Source organism: Stegodyphus dumicola, chromosome 12 (assembly GCF_044657685.1).
Source record: "Stegodyphus dumicola isolate Sdum_Otavi_A_Nest chromosome 12, ASM4465768v1".
Lineage (NCBI taxonomy): Eukaryota > Metazoa > Arthropoda > Arachnida > Araneae > Eresidae > Stegodyphus > Stegodyphus dumicola.
In genome coordinates this window covers 22,357,532-22,379,660 of record NC_140779.1, presented here as the reverse complement: position 1 = coordinate 22,379,660, position 22,129 = coordinate 22,357,532, and the positions used below count along the sequence as shown (strand labels likewise).

The window sequence follows — 22,129 nt, the reverse complement described above, 5'->3', positions numbered from 1 at the left end:
ATTGTATTTCAATTCAATGCAATTTTAAAAACAATTTTTTAAATTATCTTTTGAATTACAATCTTCGAGTACATGGCACCACCAAAAAGATATGTAAGGTAAGTTAAAAAAAATTGCATACATTATAAAAAAAAAGTTTTGAACATGATGTTAGGATTTATATTTTCTTTTCATGTGGATATTAATAGAAAAGATATTTTCAGAACAGAGGTAACGCAAAAAACTTTTTTCCTGTCTTATTTGGAATTTAATATTGATAGTCTTCAGAGCTATGTAATAAACATTATCTCAATTAAACTACAGATTCTGTCGAATAATTATGTAGCATTAAGAGGAAAACATTAACTGTAATACAGATTAACATACAATATGTAAGTAAGAAATAATTTTAAAGGTAGACTATTTAGTAATTTATTACATTCAGAAAATTTTTCTGACTGATATAAAGCATTTAAATGTTAGTCTAAATATTAAGTAGTCTCTTGCATTCGTTTGATATTTTATAATCCTGCTACATTAATATTATAGATATAAATAAAAATATGCAATAATTATAGATTGAGAGATAATATGTGTTCCCACTGGCAAACATTTTGTTAAAGTAATGGGTGAAACAAAAAATTTGATGCAGTGGTGAGAATCAACGAGAGGCACAAAGACAGTACAGAAAAATCAAAATAAAAATTTTTGCTACTTGAATTTTAAAACTAATTTTTCCTTCAAAGAAATTATTTGCTTTTAAAAGCACCACACTGTTCTCAAATAATTTTGTTTTGAAAATAAATACCAACAAAAGAAAATGAAAATATTTCATATTCGTATAAGCTTTGTAAAACATTATATTGCCGCTTGTAATTTTGTTTTAGACTGCTTTTATAGTATGAGATACCAATTTCATAGAACAGCTTTAGAAAAACTGGTGTTTAGCAAGGAAGGTAAACTGCACGAAGACCGGTCCCCTAGCAGTGACGTAGTAACTCAGCGCGCAGGCCTTATCTATCTCGATGGTGGCGGCTCAACACACTCTCTCGACGATGCACTAACTGCGATACACTAAGAGACTCTTTCGATGCACTCGACGACCCACTCGGCACTCGCTGCCCGGCTGCCAACTTGATCGACTCCGCATGGACTGACTCACTCGAGACTAGCTATTTCGCACTTACTCTCCGCGTACCAGCAGGGTTTATATATTTTTTGGCTTGTATTCGAGAACATCCTGGGCTAAACCGGTAAGAATTCGTTCCAGAAGGTTCTACAATCTTGAATGCCGAGTTTGTTTTATTACTTATTTCCTATTTTTTTAAATTTTAACGAATTTTTAATTAAGAAACTCAACGATTTCAAAGCAAGCAGTGGCAACACACCGTTTGGAATAAACCAGCCCGGGGAGACTGTCTATCGGAAATTCTGAAGATACACTGTTTTTATATATTTTTAGTACACAGAAGCGTCGGCCCAAATGTTCTCGAAATGTGTACGTATGTGTAAATGGAAAAATACGCCTCGGCTCCAATGGGCTAATACCCTTTTCTTAAAATTTGTTTTCAAATTTCCGAAACCTAGAGAACACAGAACGCAAATACAGATCCGAATTCATAATTCCGGGAAAAATTTTAAAAAATTTATAACAAACCAACTATGCAACGGATACCAAATTTTATTACACTGAAACAAAGGCAATTTAGTGATAAGTTGTCGAAAATCGTAGACATTAGTTATGAAGGGAGGCATAAAGAAAGCATATTTTGACAAACCTACGCCAGAAAAGGTCACAAGCTACTGAATTCGAAGACTGGGATGGCTACCTCAAAGACGCTTCACGGCGTAACCGCCTCAATAGCCAGTTCTGATAAACGCATATTAAAAATTATGCAAAACGCACAATAAAATAAACGCAAAATTAACATAAAATAAAGTTTGAAAAACTTATATAAACAAGATTTTGCCCCAGCAAAACATTTGGAGAAACGCACTTATATTGGAACTGAGATATAAATTAAATATCTACTAATAAAAAATAATTTTTTTTAATAAAAATTTAAAATCTGAAAGGTTTCATATTTTAAATTACGTCTAAAGGGCCTTTTTTTTTAACGTTTTGCGTGTTACCTTTATTTATTAAATATCATGTTCTTTGCACTTCAACCATAAAATTCAGTTCAATAGCAATGTCGCAAAATAATTTTAAAATGAGCCTATCTTTAGAATTTCCGATACACAGTTCCGTGCCCGCTGGAAATAAAAAGGTCCCCCCCCCTCCCGTGGAGTGTTGCCATTGCTCGCTTTGAAATCCTTGAGTTCGTTAATCAAAAATTCCTTAAAGTTTTACAAAATAGGTAATCGATAATAAAACAAATTCCAAATTTCAAATTTGGTCTTCCACATGCCCATATTCGTAGGAGGATTACGTCATTCAAAATTCGATGGCTCTAGGCACCGTTGTTTTATCACAATGCGAAAAATATACTTACATTTATACAGATTTTTCATTATTTAATTTCTTCAAATATAATGCAAGGCACTAACATTTGGTGGCAACAGTTTGAAAAGTGAAAAGAACATTTATAGTGATTCAACGCAAAATCGCAAAACGAAAACACTTCTTCAGGGACAAAGCCCCTTTGGACTAAAAAAATAAATAATAAATACACAATAACAGAAAATAGGAAAACCTATATAATAGACTGCAAAGATATATGCACAAAACAAACATAAATATTTTCAAAAACCGCATCAAGAATTTCTGAGCATTTAATTTTAATTATTATTTTAAACGTTCAATGGACACACACCGTATTTATGGCTCAATTAACTAAAAACTGATTGAACACGATGCAATCGAGATTCTGCCGAAAATATCTAAAACCGGAAGTAGCCTCAATCGAGCCCCAGTTACCATAAAATGTTGGCTAAAAGAGAAAGTCTGAAAAGTAATTGATTAGAAACATGCAAGTTATCAAATCACGCATAAGTAACAACCTCCTTAGCAGATGGCAAATAAATTTCGCTGGCAATAAATACTACGTGAGTGTAGAATAAATTATAAACGCAAGAAGGAAATAAAACGTATGGAAACGGGTACCCGGTTATAATCGTGAGAAACTGACCCAGCAATGCGTCGGACAATGGCCAAGAGAAAGTAAACTGTTCGCGTGCTTGGGGCCCGAACGTGTCGAGATTCTAAAATCAGAAGGAAGCTATAGATCACTAAAATGTTTTCTTGCCACGTTATTTTTAATATTTATAAAGGGAGACAGAGACTGATGGAGTTTCGGATGAGAAGGGAAGGCACACCCTTCTTTGGAGAAGCAGAAACCCGTCCATCTCCCTCGACAGAGAGGTAGTTGCTTCTTAACCGTCAGAGGGCGGGTGCAAGTAAAAGTGAAGCAAACAATTTTAGGATTCCTGAGTTTATGAGAGTCCTGAGTTTGTGAGTAACAAGTTCTTGTTCTTTTAGCCACTGTATCTGTATGATAATCAATTACGCAATTCTTATCGCTTATTTGAAACTGACATTGAAAAATTTATGCTAAACCAACAGAATAATTAGACTTTTCTAAGAATTCTACTTGGATTACCTGTAATACTTCCGAAAACTTACTAAGACCCAGAAAAATGGGAAAAATTTGACGGTGAATTTGTTGTCCAAAGCCTGCGAAAAAAACTCATCTTTGCCCGTTGATAAAAGTTTTATCTTTTCCTTAAACAGTAGTAAAAAAAAAAAAAAAAAAAAAAACCACTGAAATATTTCAGATTTTAAATTACGTCAAAAGGGGCGTTTTTTAACATTTTGTGTGTTACCTTTCTTTATTAAATATCATGTTCCTCGCACTTAAACCATAAGATCCAGTGCAACAGCAATATCGCAAAATAGTTTTAAAACGAGCATATCTTTAGAATTTCCGATACACAGAGACTCACGCGCTGGAGATAAAAATGTTTTTTCTGCACAACGTTGCCATTGCTCGCTTTGAAATACTTGAGTTTGTTAATTAAAAATTCGTCAAAGTTTTAAAAAATAGGAAATCGATCATAAAACAAATTTCAAATTTCAAATTTGGTCTTCCACATGCTCATATTCGTTGGAGGATTACGTTATTCAAAATTCGATGACTCTGTGTACCGTTGTTTTATCACAATACGAGAAATATACATACATTTATGCAGATTTTTCATTATTTAATTTCTTCAAATATAATGCAGGACTCTAACATTTTGTGGCAACAGTTTGAAAAGTGAACCGACATTTATGAGTCCGACGCAAAATGCCAAAACGAAACTAATAGTCCTTCGGGATTCAAATCCCTTTGGACTAAAAAAAGTTCATTGTTCTTTAAGGAGTCAAAGGAATTAAGAGACATTTTCCACATGTACAAAGAGAGAGAGAGAGAGAGAGAGAGTACTTGAAAGCTTTCATATTTTATATTACGACCAAATGGGCCTTTTAATTTAACATTTTGTCTGTTACCTTTATTTATTAAATATCACGTTTAAAATTCAGTTCAACAGAAATATCTCAAAATAGTTTTAAATTGAGCATATCTTTAGAATTTCCGATACAGAGTTTCGCGTGCTGGAGATAAAAATGTTTTTCTGTACAACGTTGCCATTGCTCGCTTTGAAATTCTTGAGTTTGTTAATCAAAAATTCGTTAAAGTTTTACAAAATATGAAAGCGATAATAAAACCAATTCCAAATTTCAAATTTGGGCTTTCAGATGTCCATATTCTCAGCAGGATTTCGTCATTCAAAATTGGATGGCTGAGATACATTCCGCAACAGAAGAAGAGGAAGAATGACTTTGCTTGTTTGCATTAGCTGTACATAAGTCACGTGATCTCCGAGGTCATTTGCATTGTTTGTTTTCAAAAGGTATACATAAGTCACATGATCAATGAGGTCATCGGAATGTATCTCATATGGAAGAAACATACACACATTTATGCCGATTCTTCATTATTTAATTTCTTCAAATATAATACAGGGCGATAATATTTGGTGGCAACAGTTTGAAAAGTGATACAGCCTTTTAAAAATTTCAACGCAAAATGTCAAAACGAAAATAATAGCTCCTTTGAACTAATAATAATAATAATAATATATTTTAGATAATGCATAGCATATTAAAGATTTCATGGCAAGAGCAGCCTAAACTGGCATGCCTAGTTTAAAAATTTTAATTAATGCTTGGGGAGCGTTTTTCTTCATAAATACTGGCTTCACGCAATCTGACATGAATTTGGCAAGACCTTAAGATGCAGTTTCCCATTACAACACTGTCAATGCCAGTAACGCCCTTATTACCTTCATTTACTTTAAGAAAGAAAAGGAAACTAAATATTTAGTACAACGTTATATAATTTATTCATCAGCAAATAAGAGTAAAACTTACCTAATACGTAACTCCTTGAGTTATTCCAGCTTTTTTAAATCCAATAGGTGTGAATCTAAAACACAAAAAGGGGGAAAATTCTTATTATTCAAAGCATTTAACATAAAGACTTTAATGATAACAATTAGTAAAAACAATCAATTTAAGCACATTAAAAAAAGAAGTTCTTTATTTTTTAAACACTTTAATAATAATGAAAAGGCATATCAAGTATTTACGTTATTGCCTATTACTCCTCTATAACTGAAAGAGACCAAGAAATCTCACTTTTTCAAATTTAATAAATATAAGCGTCATTTTATTGATAACTTAGCAAATTTTCGTAAAGCATTTCAGAACATTTATAGATAAAAGAGAAACTTTTTCTATTAATAGTATTTATTCTTTACCTCAGCACGAATAATAATGGGTCAGTTACTAGAGAAAGTAACAAAAAAGGCAATAACAAATATTCTCACTACCGGTCAAGGAGCATACAAACAATAAGAACAACAACAAAATTATGTTTGTTGTTGTTATGACAACGAAAAATTATGTTTAATGAGCTTTCTCTTATTCATAATTACGAATCTAAGTATATTTCCCCTTTGTAAAGATCTCTTGCAAGTTTACAAAAAGCTTATCTGAAGATAATTATCACTTAAAGTTTTCACAGTAGGGAATATTATCGTTCTCTAATAATACCGCATCTCCTTTTATTACATCTTTATTTCTAACATGTTTTCTCTCTTCTTCAGCCCGAAGGGCGTTAGCCCAGAAGGCCTATTAATTTCGTTTTGGCATTTTGCGTTGGTTAACTATAAATGTCGGTTCACTTTCTAAGTTGTTGCCACTAAATATTGGAGCCCCTTTTCGAACCTACAAAATAGGGAAACTGCTACGTATATATATATATATATATATATATACATAATGTTGTATGATCTTAAATTCAGTTAGTGCGAAATCGAGTTATTCTACTACTTGCGCAATAGCTGCAAAAAAAGTTAATAATAATTTATATACTAAAGAAATATTGATTATATTATCTCCTAAGATTAATTTTAGTAGAATTATCTAAAAAGAGTGAATCCATTGTAGGGTTTACATTTATTTTAACTAACATTTATTTTAAATTTAAGCTATCTTTCCTGTCAAGCCTTTACTTTCCCCTAGAACTGCCAATGCCAGAGTATGTAAATCTTAGTAGAACGCGCAGAGTATTCAAATTTTAGCAGAAGAAATTTGAGTTAAATAGAAAGGAAACGAGATTGTAGCTGTGCTTCTTGAATCACAAGCGTGAAGGTTGCTAGGTAGAAAATTTAAGAACCGCGCGTTTCGGCTTGTGTGCCTATTTCGGCAGTTCGTTGAATCTTTCAACTTCTTAATCAGAAAGTTTGCTGAATCTCAGCTGTATCTTAGAACGCGGTTACGTTAGTTACGCTTATAGAGCCTCGTAGATAGTGACTTCGTTATTTATTCATCCTGTCATTTATTTTTAGTTGTACTTTTCTATTTTGTTTAACCGCCGGGTCGGCGTAGTTTGTGAGCGTCAAGTGAACGCAACTGTGATTTCTAAAGTGAAATAAAAAGGGATTTAAACCCTTCTTACGAGTTCGTATAATTTGCAGTTTATAGCAGTCACTACTACTGTTGCTGACCAGTTGGGGCCACGCAACATCACACCATAATTAGTAAGTTTAATTCCGAAAATTGTTTTAAAGTAACTTGAATGTAAATGGTTAAAAATGTTTACTGGGGACTTGAAATTAAATCATGAATAACAAAATTTCAATTGCAAAAAGAAATTAAATTAAAAGCAAGTAATCATTGCCAGTGATCGGAAATTAGTTGACTTTTCAAGGGGAACAAACCAACTCCCGTTCAATGAACAATGATACGAATTAAGAAATAAATAACGAAGGTGTTTGTTTCGTCCTTTACTCAAGTAATAAGGCGATGCCAAACTGGAAATTTAAGTTAGGCCAAATATTTCCGTGAATTGATGGGATCAAGAACCGATGCAGAGCACTAAAGAACTCATTCTGATTAAGCATTTTCGCTAATTCAATTTTGAGTGTAAAGCGATTTATGCAGTAAAACTGATAAATTACTTGAGTAATTGTCCCCCGACACCCTCGTGAGTAGCATGATCATGGGGGTTCTGCATCAGGTGGATCAGTGGATCAGGGGGCGTGGTCAATGACATCACAGAGGGCGGGGCCAAAGGCAACGTCATCACACTAGGAGGCGTGGTCTCAAGTGGAGTTGAGGTGTTGGTAGATTGCTGATTGAGTTGTAGATCTCCTGCTTTTCATTTAAAGTTAGTTTTTTTATATTGGCAACGGGAAATATTTTCTGCATCTTAATTTTGATGATATAGCGATGCTGCCCTCTATTAATGAAAAAGTGAATTATATGTTTTAGAAATATATTTTTTAAGTCTGGTGTTAAAATGATTCAATGCGCGACTCTGAAAACAATGTAAAAGAAACAAATATAAAAAAGACTTTCCTTTAATGATAGTTCATCATGTCATGAAAATGAAATTACAAGATAATTTGTTTTTATTACTCAATTTTATTCTGATACTTTTATCCTTTCTAGTTTTAAATGAAACTTAAGTTATTTCTTAGGTTTTCTGTTCATAATAACATATTCATTTACTGTCATATTTTTTTAATACTTAACGTTTCTAATTTGTAATATTTTATTTAATTTCCACATACTATTTTTTTTTTCCCCATACCTTTCATAAATTTCAGCATACCCTGATTTTTAACTTATATGTTATATTTCACAAACGTTCCCGCACATGCTGTTTATTTGTTAGATTACTTAATTTTAGATGCAATTTAACACTTTTTTAACGTTATAATGTTCAATATATTCTGAATTTTAACTTCATTCACTTTTTTTAAACCATTCTAGTATTCTATACACGCTTTAACTTAGTGGTATGAAATTGTATTTAAAAAGAAACGTTTATTTTTCGTGATCTTAGTTCTTTTACTAAATTTTCTACAGAATTTCTAATTTCTTTCACGTGTTTAACAATATCTTCCTTACATTACCGAATATTTTTTAAAAAAACTTAAGTCTATAACTGTTAATTGCTTTTCTTACATTCATGATTTCCCTTCTGTGTTTATATTTCTTAATTCTAGCTTAACTTATTTATTATAATGTTTTTATTTCTGTCTCATCACTCGTAATTCCAACATTTTATCCCTTTTTATTCATTTTAACGATATGGATTGTTTTCATTTACTCCATATTCAAATATTTCCTTACAATTTTTATAATACTTGTTTTATTCCTCGATCATAATAGATCATCTACAGGTTTTACTCAGAAATTTCCATTCACAACTTTACAGTTTAATACCATTTATATCTAAATGTATTTCTTTCTCATATAGTTTTATGGTCTTAAAAGTTTCTAACATCATATTTAGTTTTAAATCCCGATTACCTTTAAGTGTGTTGATAATTTTCATCTCTAATTTTACAACCACGTTCAGTGTTTCATCCACACATACCAAAATATTTCTTACGTTTTCTGATATTTAGTCTATGTCATATTTCAGTACTTCAAATGAATTTACACTGCTCACACTATTATTTTTTCATATTTTAGAGACACTAACTATACTAATTTTACTATTTTTCCTGCACTAATTGCATCTATGTCAGCACTCATGATAAACTAGCAATTGTTTTGCATCACATGCATAAAGAAATTCTTAAAACCAACTTTTTCAATATCGTACTCAAATTACTGTTTTCCAGATGGGAATTACTAGTATTCATTGGTTTTAATCTGTTACATCTTTTTAAATTTTAACATCTTACTTTTAATTCTAACATACATCTTTTAAACAGTTTTTTCTTTTAATGATAGCCTTACCTTATTTGTTCAAATTAATTCTTTCATTCACCTTCTTTACTACCTTTCAGTACCTTCATAATTCACTATGCAAACGCAATGTCTTTCACTGACATTCTGTTTAATAATACCACAAGTTTCCTTAATTGACAAAAAGCGAATTATTTCTCATTTCAAAATAGAACTACTGTATTTTTGCACAAACATTACCTTTATCCATTCAAGCCACCCCTTAACCTGTAACTGACGTAGCGATAGGAAAGGAGATTCTTATCATATGCTCTTTCGACATTTGAGGTTTCTAGAACTTCTTTGACAAGTATATCAATACCATCAGAAAATATACTTAACACTTTTACCCAGTTTAAAGGCAACATTCTGTTATAAGAATGGTTTTAGTTAAATTTATAACACAAATAAACGCATTTTGTGCTAAATAGGCATAAACATTTAGATTCAGAATATTTCTTTTTAATCCGATGTAAGACTTGAATTTCATTCATGATACGGATTGTCTCTTGATTTTCTTTTTGTTTGCCTTACACTAATAGAAAATTTTTATTTTACAAGTTCAGCTTTTAATGAAATAGAAATAAAAACTACGATACACCTGCTGTTTTTAAGAAAAGGAACTTTTGATATATTTCTGGAAATGTAAATTCTTTTAGAGTTTTCTATCAATAACGTTGATTTTCATTACTTTACTAACTTCAATAATTCTCTTATTAGCTAATATGAATGAAAGAAGATTGTCAAAAATGTGACACAGTATAATTCTTACGAACATATGTACCTTTACCAGCATACAGATATTACCGATTGAAATGAAGAAAGATACAGATATTTTACTCCAATCTACATTAAATTTAAAAAAAATATTTAAACTTTCATACATTCCAAAGAATAAACGAAAACTCAATAGATATTGTCATGTTTGCATATATGAGATAAAAGTTTTATGATTGATATTTAAAGTAATGCTTAGAACTTCATAAAAGCGAACATTCACTATGTTAATACACATATCATCAGTTATTTACATTAATCAATGTAATATTAATCATTACATGTACTATATGCATATATATTTAAAGTTTAATTGTCTTACAATTGAATAATTAACTATTGAGAGAAAGAGGTTCATATCTTACACTATTTAATTCACATGGAACAAATTTTTCCATCAACCACATTGAACCACGTTTATTAAATTCGCCAAAGCTCTTTTATTTCTGCATTTTCACACTCACGACACATTTTAAATGTAACTATTGATTACCATTTCAACACCGATATCATAACTCAGTGTAAAACTACATCATAACTCATTTTTTCCCTACTAACTACAATTTTATATATTCAAGAAGTACATCTAAGACATGATCATTTTCTATGTTCTAGCAAATCGATTCAATTGCGAACATACTATTAAGACTTGCGATTTTAGAAGACTTGCATGTATTAACGATGTCAACGTTTCTTCGTTTTTGTAAGATTCGTATCAAACCATGTCGCATTCGAATGTGGTGTAAGAGATCACTTTTTCTTTTAAACACTTGTAAACAATGGATGCAATTTATAAGAAGAGAAGTATCATGCTGTTTCAAAACATCATCATCAGCATATTTCTGTTTCTTTTGACACCAGCAAAATTTAAAAAAAAAAAAAAAAAAAAAAAGGTTCGTGAGATTTTCTTCAAATTCTGTTTTACTTGAAAAAAATGTCCGAACATTCAATACGATGTAAAGATTCATATTGTTTTAAATTCTTATGCTCACTAAATATTTTTTATCACGATTTACTCTTAAAAGTAACTTTATAACTTTTCATATCCTTTTTACATGAAAAGAACTTGTGATTATTCACTACAAAATTCTAAGACGAGAAGCTTCGCGACTTTTCAAACTACAAACTTAAATTTCTTAGGACATACACTACATCTGATGTTTCTTTCATGAGATTTCAAATATCTCTTCAGATTACTCGTATTCAAGAAACCTTACAAATATATCACATAAGTTCAGCGAATAATCGCTTCATAAACTCTTAAATTTTCAACACGAGTGAATCACTTGAAGCATATACTGCACTGTAAACATACAATACTTAAAAAAATTGTTATAAAAAATAAAAATACATTCATTTCACCAAGAAGCTCTTCTATTTAAATACATTTATTTATTTCCAAAGAACAAGTTTCTGTATTATACATAAAATATACTTAGAATTTTCTTTCATTAGTTAATATCAAATTAACAACAATATCCATTTACTGATATTTGATATACATGTTTGCTTTAAAATTAAAACTAAAATTTCAATATATTTCTATTAAAAAAAACATAATGAAAAAAAAAATACTCATAACATCAACCAAAGACAGAAATTTAAATAGAATAGCTGTACTTATATTAGTGCATTTTTATAATCTTCATAACATTTCGATTCAAAAAACTTATTACAAAATAAATGAAACATTTTTTTCTGCCTTAAAGAATCTCTTATATTTTTAAAATTAATACATAAAAATATATCTTCACCAATATATTTAATTCTGTCCTCAACACTTATTATAATGCAATCATGTCTTGTTTGTGAAGGATGATTTACAATGCAACCTTCGCATTTATATAGCTTTTTTATCACTGAAATCACTTTGATAGAGTTTATGAGTTCTTTAAAAAGTTCATCATCATCACCTACCATATCCGAACAATTGTTTTTACATTTGATTTGCAACGGTAAAATAATTTCAAAAATACTTTTATATAAAGTATTAGATACATCAGGAATAATTTCTTTCAATTTTTTTAAAATATCACAGTTTACTTTTAGGTATGTAGGTTTTAGTTTAAAAGAATTTTCATCTTGTTTAAAAACTTGTTGAAAAATACACTCACCTTCTTTGTTGAAAACTACCAACTCATTATTGCAAATGATGCTGGCACTCGTATAAACAAGATTAAATTCATATATTTTTGAGGAAAATTCTTGCCATGTTGCAGGAGTTATAACAACACCGCGTGTAGTAGGGTATAATATTTTATTTTGTTCCACACATTCACGTATATGAATGTTCATTCTGTTTTCAAACTGATTTATGGACACAAAATATCCCCAACCAAGAGTCCACTGTGCAATCAACTTCGAACTTTCTTTTTTCTGTTCTCGATTATTCGGCATTAAGATATTTTCAGGAACAGACTTCATATAGTGGGCAAACCAGTCATCCTCTGGAAGTTCATCCTCATTATCTTCCAAGCGTCGTTTTTTAATTTTCGAAATTTTTATGTTTCGGAATGTGATACTAATTCTAGGATCTTTAACGTCAGGTTGAGAGGGTATTCCGTGCATCCAAAATTGATTCGTTGGGGGTTTCATTACAAGGAGAGTTCCATGAGTTAAGTCCACGCTTCGAGATGTGAAATTTCGCCTCGTAAATACCATTTGACGTTTTGCACCTAAACTGATGATAGGTATATCACTTTCAGGTTCGAGACAAGTTTCATTGTCTTTATGCGTTGAAATTTTCGCCACTCCGTCAGGATAATAGTTCAATAAAGCAAAATTATATTTTTTGCCAGTTATCGTTTCAACATAATCTTTTACATTTAGAAGAGTTTGAGTCCATGGTTCTGCACAAATGCTCGTTCCAGAGAATTCGTAACTAAGTCCTTCATCAGCAAAACCGAGTACTTTTCTTCGTGGAACATACTGATCCCATTAATTTCAAAACTAATATTTTTAAAATCATAATTTGATAGTTCATCTAGCAAAATATCAGCTTCATTTCGTGAATAAAATTCTTCGTATAATTCCACATTTAACTCTGTATCACATATATTCCTCATATTCGCTTTTGAATCTAACGACAATTCTGAATGATATAGAAATACGTAGCATTCTTAAATAGCAAAAATTATCTAAAACATACATTAACGAAATGATTTCATCAACACTTATCGTAATACATTCTTGTCATGTCTTGTTTGTGAAGCCAGTCTTTCCGGCGTCATATGTGTAAAAATAATCATGATGGGATAGTGGGAAAGAGTTATAGTGTCCTAATGTTGTTATTCTGAACCTCGATATTACATATATGCATAAGGAGAATCTTAAAAGCATCATCCACTTATCATGATAGAGTAATGGAAAATTTCTAAAACTTTGATAATCATACGCGAAAGAATGTATTATCTTAAGGTTGTTGTTGCTATTCCAAGTTTGACAATACATACAGAAGTGAAGGAAGACCCTTGATGAGTTCTGCACGTTATCATGATAACGTGAAGTCTACAGCGCTTATTTCAACACATAAAGACGAACATTTCAACACATAATAACAATGAAACTTGTCTCGAACCTGAAAGTGATATACCTATCATCAGTTTAGGTGCAAAACGTCAAATGGTATTTACCAGGCGAAATTTCACATCTCGAAGCGCGGACTTAACTCATGGAACTCTCCTTGTAATGAAACCCCCAACGAATCAATTTTGGATGCACGGAATACCCTCTCAACCTGACGTTAAAGATCCTAGAATTAGTATCACATTCCGAAACATAAAAATTTCGAAAATCAAAAAAACGACGCTTGGAAGATAATGAGGATGAACTTCCAGAGGATGACTGGTTTGCCCACTATATGAAATCTGTTCCTGAAAATATCTTCATGCCGAATAATCGAGAACAGAAAAAAGAAAGTTCGAAGTTGATTGCACAGTGGACTCTTGGTTGGGGATATTTTGTGTCCATAAATCAGTTTGAAAACAGAATGAACATTCATATACGTGAATGTGTGGAACAAAATAAAATATTATACCCTACTACACGCGGTGTTGTTATAACTCCTGCAACATGGCAAGAATTTTCCTCAAAAATATATGAATTTAATCTTGTTTATACGAGTGCCAGCATCATTTGCAATAATGAGTTGGTAGTTTTCAACAAAGAAGGTGAGTGTATTTTTCAACAAGTTTTTAAACAAGATGAAAATTCTTTTAAACTAAAACCTACATACCTAAAAGTAAACTGTGATATTTTAAAAAAATTGAAAGAAATTATTCCTGATGTATCTAATACTTTATATAAAATTATTTTTGAAATTATTTTACCGTTGCAAATCAAATGTAAAAACAATTGTTCGGATATGGTAGGTGATGATGATGAACTTTTTAAAGAACTCATAAACTCTATCAAAGTGATTTCAGTGATAAAAAAGCTATATAAATGCGAAGGTTGCATTGTAAATCATCCTTCACAAACAAGACATGATTGCATTATAATAAGTGTTGAGGACAGAATTAAATATATTGGTGAAGATATATTTTTATGTATTAATTTTAAAAATATAAGAGATTCTTTAAGGCAGAAAAAAATGTTTCATTTATTTTGTAATAAGTTTTTTGAATCGAAATGTTATGAAGATTATAAAAATGCACTAATATAAGTACAGCTATTCTATTTAAATTTCTGTCTTTGGTTGATGTTATGAGTATTTTTTTTTTCATTATGTTTTTTTTAATAGAAATATATTGAAATTTTAGTTTTAATTTTAAAGCAAACATGTATATCAAATATCAGTAAATGGATATTGTTGTTAATTTGATATTAACTAATGAAAGAAAATTCTAAGTATATTTTATGTATAATACAGAAACTTGTTCTTTGGAAATAAATAAATGTATTTAAATAGAAGAGCTTCTTGGTGAAATGAATGTATTTTTATTTTTTATAACAATTTTTTTAAGTATTGTATGTTTACAGTGCAGTATATGCTTCAAGTGATTCACTCGTGTTGAAAATTTAAGAGTTTATGAAGCGATTATTCGCTGAACTTATGTGATATATTTGTAAGGTTTCTTGAATACGAGTAATCTGAAGAGATATTTGAAATCTCATGAAAGAAACATCAGATGTAGTGTATGTCCTAAGAAATTTAAGTTTGTAGTTTGAAAAGTCGCGAAGCTTCTCGTCTTAGAATTTTGTAGTGAATAATCACAAGTTCTTTTCATGTAAAAAGGATATGAAAAGTTATAAAGTTACTTTTAAGAGTAAATCGTGATAAAAAATATTTAGTGAGCATAAGAATTTAAAACAATATGAATCTTTACATCGTATTGAATGTTCGGACATTTTTTTCAAGTAAAACAGAATTTGAAGAAAATCTCACGAACCTTTTTTTTTTTTTTTTTTTTTTTAAATTTTGCTGGTGTCAAAAGAAACAGAAATATGCTGATGATGATGTTTTGAAACAGCATGATACTTCTCTTCTTATAAATTGCATCCATTGTTTACAAGTGTTTAAAAGAAAAAGTGATCTCTTACACCACATTCGAATGCGACATGGTTTGATACGAATCTTACAAAAACGAAGAAACGTTGACATCGTTAATACATGCAAGTCTTCTAAAATCGCAAGTCTTAATAGTATGTTCGCAATTGAATCGATTTGCTAGAACATAGAAAATGATCATGTCTTAGATGTACTTCTTGAATATATAAAATTGTAGTTAGTAGGGAAAAAATGAGTTATGATGTAGTTTTACACTGAGTTATGATATCGGTGTTGAAATGGTAATCAATAGTTACATTTAAAATGTGTCGTGAGTGTGAAAATGCAGAAATAAAAGAGCTTTGGCGAATTTAATAAACGTGGTTCAATGTGGTTGATGGAAAAATTTGTTCCATGTGAATTAAATAGTGTAAGATATGAACCTCTTTCTCTCAATAGTTAATTATTCAATTGTAAGACAATTAAACTTTAAATATATATGCATATAGTACATGTAATGATTAATATTACATTGATTAATGTAAATAACTGATGATATGTGTATTAACATAGTGAATGTTCGCTTTTATGAAGTTCTAAGCATTACTTTAAATATCAATCATAAAACTTTTATCTCATATATGCAAACATGACAATATCTATTGAGTTTTCGTTTATTCTTTGGAATGTATGAAAGTTTAAATATTTTTTTTAAATTTAATGTAGATTGGAGTAAAATATCTGTATCTTTCTTCATTTCAATCGGTAATATCTGTATGCTGGTAAAGGTACATATGTTCGTAAGAATTATACTGTGTCACATTTTTGACAATCTTCTTTCATTCATATTAGCTAATAAGAGAATTATTGAAGTTAGTAAAGTAATGAAAATCAACGTTATTGATAGAAAACTCTAAAAGAATTTACATTTCCAGAAATATATCAAAAGTTCCTTTTCTTAAAAACAGCAGGTGTATCGTAGTTTTTATTTCTATTTCATTAAAAGCTGAACTTGTAAAATAAAAATTTTCTATTAGTGTAAGGCAAACAAAAAGAAAATCAAGAGACAATCCGTATCATGAATGAAATTCAAGTCTTACATCGGATTAAAAAGAAATATTCTGAATCTAAATGTTTATGCCTATTTAGCACAAAATGCGTTTATTTGTGTTATAAATTTAACTAAAACCATTCTTATAACAGAATGTTGCCTTTAAACTGGGTAAAAGTGTTAAGTATATTTTCTGATGGTATTGATATACTTGTCAAAGAAGTTCTAGAAACCTCAAATGTCGAAAGAGCATATGATAAGAATCTCCTTTCCTATCGCTACGTCAGTTACAGGTTAAGGGGTGGCTTGAATGGATAAAGGTAATGTTTGTGCAAAAATACAGTAGTTCTATTTTGAAATGAGAAATAATTCGCTTTTTGTCAATTAAGGAAACTTGTGGTATTATTAAACAGAATGTCAGTGAAAGACATTGCGTTTGCATAGTGAATTATGAAGGTACTGAAAGGTAGTAAAGAAGGTGAATGAAAGAATTAATTTGAACAAATAAGGTAAGGCTATCATTAAAAGAAAAAACTGTTTAAAAGATGTATGTTAGAATTAAAAGTAAGATGTTAAAATTTAAAAAGATGTAACAGATTAAAACCAATGAATACTAGTAATTCCCATCTGGAAAACAGTAATTTGAGTACGATATTGAAAAAGTTGGTTTTAAGAATTTCTTTATGCATGTGATGCAAAACAATTGCTAGTTTATCATGAGTGCTGACATAGATGCAATTAGTGCAGGAAAAATAGTAAAATTAGTATAGTTAGTGTCTCTAAAATATGAAAAAATAATAGTGTGAGCAGTGTAAATTCATTTGAAGTACTGAAATATGACATAGACTAAATATCAGAAAACGTAAGAAATATTTTGGTATGTGTGGATGAAACACTGAACGTGGTTGTAAAATTAGAGATGAAAATTATCAACACACTTAAAGGTAATCGGGATTTAAAACTAAATATGATGTTAGAAACTTTTAAGACCATAAAACTATATGAGAAAGAAATACATTTAGATATAAATGGTATTAAACTGTAAAGTTGTGAATGGAAATTTCTGAGTAAAACCTGTAGATGATCTATTATGATCGAGGAATAAAACAAGTATTATAAAAATTGTAAGGAAATATTTGAATATGGAGTAAATGAAAACAATCCATATCGTTAAAATGAATAAAAAGGGATAAAATGTTGGAATTACGAGTGATGAGACAGAAATAAAAACATTATAATAAATAAGTTAAGCTAGAATTAAGAAATATAAACACAGAAGGGAAATCATGAATGTAAGAAAAGCAATTAACAGTTATAGACTTAAGTTTTTTTAAAAAATATTCGGTAATGTAAGGAAGATATTGTTAAACACGTGAAAGAAATTAGAAATTCTGTAGAAAATTTAGTAAAAGAACTAAGATCACGAAAAATAAACGTTTCTTTTTAAATACAATTTCATACCACTAAGTTAAAGCGTGTATAGAATACTAGAATGGTTTAAAAAAAGTGAATGAAGTTAAAATTCAGAATATATTGAACATTATAACGTTAAAAAAGTGTTAAATTGCATCTAAAATTAAGTAATCTAACAAATAAACAGCATGTGCGGGAACGTTTGTGAAATATAACATATAAGTTAAAAATCAGGGTATGCTGAAATTTATGAAAGGTATGGGAAAAAAAAAAAAATAGTATGTGGAAATTAAATAAAATATTACAAATTAGAAACGTTAAGTATTAAAAAAATATGACAGTAAATGAATATGTTATTATGAACAGAAAACCTAAGAAATAACTTAAGTTTCATTTAAAACTAGAAAGGATAAAAGTATCAGAATAAAATTGAGTAATAAAAACAAATTATCTTGTAATTTCATTTTCATGACATGATGAACTATCATTAAAGGAAAGTCTTTTTTATATTTGTTTCTTTTACATTGTTTTCAGAGTCGCGCATTGAATCATTTTAACACCAGACTTAAAAAATATATTTCTAAAACATATAATTCACTTTTTCATTAATAGAGGGCAGCATCGCTATATCATCAAAATTAAGATGCAGAAAATATTTCCCGTTGCCAATATAAAAAAACTAACTTTAAATGAAAAGCAGGAGATCTACAACTCAATCAGCAATCTACCAACACCTCCACTCCACTTGAGACCACGCCTCCTAGTGTGATGACGTTGCCTTTGGCCCCGCCCTCTGTGATGTCATTGACCACGCCCCCTGATCCACTGATCCACAACCCCCATTATCATGCTACTCTCGTGTTTATGCATTTTAATTCAAAACTATTTGTAAAAAATTAAACATTGGAAATTGGCATTATGAAAGTAATTGAAATAAACATTAGAAAATACGAAATATAAGAAATATACTGCAATCTTTGCAAAAACAAATCAAACAATAAAAAATTAAATTTAAAATATATATAATAAGAAAAGGGAATGTACATGAAGATATAAAAGACCAGAAAAAGCAAACTATGTTTGTGTATTTAGACAGTGAAAGTTCGCCAATTTTAATCAACGGACTCATTTTTGGGATTCTTTTTCCGCATGCATTTACGTTCTTTCCGGAAAGGAGGGAAAAAAAATCAAAAACTGTTCCACTTCAAAGACATAAGAGTTCTTGACGCGCTTAGTTTTTTTTTTTTCCGACTTCACTCCTTCAACAACAGCACCAATTTGTGAATGTAGGTTAATCCTTTCCAGATATGTAAGTAGTTCGATGTGGAAAAGAAACATTTTTTTAGAAATAACATGTCTTTTTGAACCAAAATCTGCCCCCGATTTTTCCATTTCTTGGTTTTTGGAGGAAAGTGACAGGCAAAATTCAGAAACTTGCTGCAATGCTGATTTAATCTAGTCAATGAGAGATAACTGAACTTGTGCTCGAAACGGCGGAAACAACAACACAGTGCCTTACTTAACAAGATGCCGCATGTATTAATAATATAAATGCATCATCAACTCAAGCACCCCAATAAAGTTTATAAGATATTAATTAAATTCTTATCGTACAGAATAATTAACCTGAAATACAATAAGAAATACAAAATTATTATTCAAAGCACATCCTCATCCATTAAAATTAACAGACTGGTCAGAATCGATTTATTCTTCAACAGCGACAAAATTAACAGCTGTTGTAAGAACACGACTTTTTCTAACAGCGATTTTATTCTGAACTTCAGTTTATTACTGGATTATTTATTAGTCCAAAGGGATTTGAATCCCGAAGGACTATTAGTTTCGTTTTGGCATTTTGCGTCGGACTCATAAATGTCGGTTCACTTTTCAAACTGTTGCCACAAAATGTTAGAGTCCTGCATTATATTTGAAGAAATTAAATAATGAAAAATCTGCATAAATGTATGTATATTTCTCGTATTATGATAAAACAACGGTACATAGAGTCATCGAATTTTGAATAACGTAATCCTCCAACGAATATGAGCATGTGGAAGACCAAATTTGAAATTTGAAATTTGGTTTATGATCGATTTCCTATTTTTTAAAACTTTGACGAATTTTTGATTAACAAACTCAAGGATTTCAAAGCGAGCAATGGCAACGTTGTGCAGAAAAAACATTTTTATCTCCAGCGCGTGAGTCTCTGTATCGGAAATTCTAAAGATAGGCTCGTTTTAAAACTATTTTGCGATATTGCTGTTGCACTGGATCTTATGGTTTAAGTGCGAGGAACATGATATTTAATAAAGAAAGGTAACACACAAAATGTTAAAAAACGCCCCTTTGGACGTAATTTAAAATCTGAAACATTTCAGATTTTTTTTTTTTTTAAGATTTTTATATATTATATAGGATTATTTATTATAATCCAAACCATAAATCATCAAGCGTTGATTTCAATCTCAGATACGATACATGATTGTTATATAAAACTTGCTGTGTCGGTAATCAGCACATTCGGCAATACGATCAGACGTTCGGGGTCCACCAGCGGCCAAACGGCAAATTCGCTGAATACCGGTAGTTCAACCTGGGTTCGATAGGGATGGTTGCATGGATATTTACCTTGTTTTTCCATTGTGTAACATTGATTTATAAGCCAATTTCCCGTCACTGCTTTTTAAGCGTATACTAACGAGCTTTTAAAGCACACAACCAATTCTTAATAAATTTTTCGCTGTCAAATCGGCGTTGTCAGAGTTTTTATTATCTCACAACAACCCGCACCAATCAATAATTAATACAATCTAACCTCGAAATACAGGTACCTCTATACACGAGAAATTCGAGATACGAGGAAAGTAGGAGCGAAAAATTTGTCTCTAAATACGAGCACTAGCCCGAGCAACGAACGAGCAATGAGGCAGGCTGGTATGCGTGGCGCCATTTCCCCATTCGGCTGACTCCGGGAAGCATATTTCACAAGTGCACATCTGTGCAGCCACCGAGGACCTCCTAGGATGGACCAATGGGCATCCAGTAATATTTCTGTCATGTCACCTGACCTTTCGAGTGCTTTAAGATTTAAGCGAGATGGTTGAAAATATTCTGCCACGCAATTTTCTATACAAAATAATTAAGGAATCGTCGATTTCTTCAGAAACTTTTCATAATTGTTAGATCAAATATAAGCAATTGTGAAGATTTCACTACCTGGTTGAAAGAAATTGAAATCAATACAAACAAATGTCGGATACTCCGCAAAAATATCCATGCGAAATATTACTTAGTAAGTCGTAAGTAAGATAAAAAAAGAAATATGTGATAAACATCTGAGCCCAAAAGCTATCTTTACATAAAACTATGCATATGAGAAAAATAGTTATACCAATTATATATGTAAATAGAAGTCAGCACTTTTTATTGCAGTCTATATGAAAAAGATGTCTTATAATAATAACCAATGCAGAATTTTATTCAATTGCAGAATAAGTAAACTTTACTAATTTGGATTCGTACACATTAAGTGTGTTAAATTTCACATTTAATAACTGCTCACTCTTATATGTACTGTCTACACATGAAATACTCATCGAACAGAATGAATTTATCTTATTCACAACGAATATATTCAATTTATTCGCATATAACTTTTAATGTTAACAATGGACCTAATCAGATCATGCACAATATGTATTATGAATCTTACACTTTAAAAATCAAAAGAATTCGAGCACTGAAATAAGAAAACACTAGATTCATTGTAACACGTCCAGTCCTTTTCAGCTCAATTAGAAAAAAATTATACACTTGAATTCTCTTAATCCACAGGTGTTAGTAGATGCACAATATTCGAGGCTAATTGTAGCTTGAGTCATTTTCTCGATGTAAAGAGAGATAATATGCCGTGAACATCAATTCAAATATTAATGCGTGATAAATATCGCAAAAGTTAGAGATTAATTAAACTCATAAAACGAAATGAACTAATTTTCTACAATTACACCATACATTCATAAATGCGAAACAAATGCAAAGTAAAACGTAAACAACATACGCTCACATGCACGCAGATTTAGCGCCACAAGAGCAATAGAAGCTCATTGGTCCATTTTCGAAATCC

General features: G+C 30.5%; 1 protein-coding gene across 8 annotated transcripts in view; it reads right to left on the bottom strand.

The window, feature by feature from the left end:
• Positions 1-22,129, bottom strand: part of LOC118198476 (plexin-A2-like) — a 1,098,378-nt gene that overhangs the window by 918,559 nt on the left and 157,690 nt on the right. For all 8 annotated transcript variants that reach the window (XM_085827537.1, XM_085827540.1, XM_085827535.1 and 5 more), the window contains exon 2: positions 5,396-5,450. The gene's annotated coding sequence lies outside the window, so the exon portion shown is untranslated. The remainder of the gene's footprint in view (positions 1-5,395; positions 5,451-22,129) is intronic.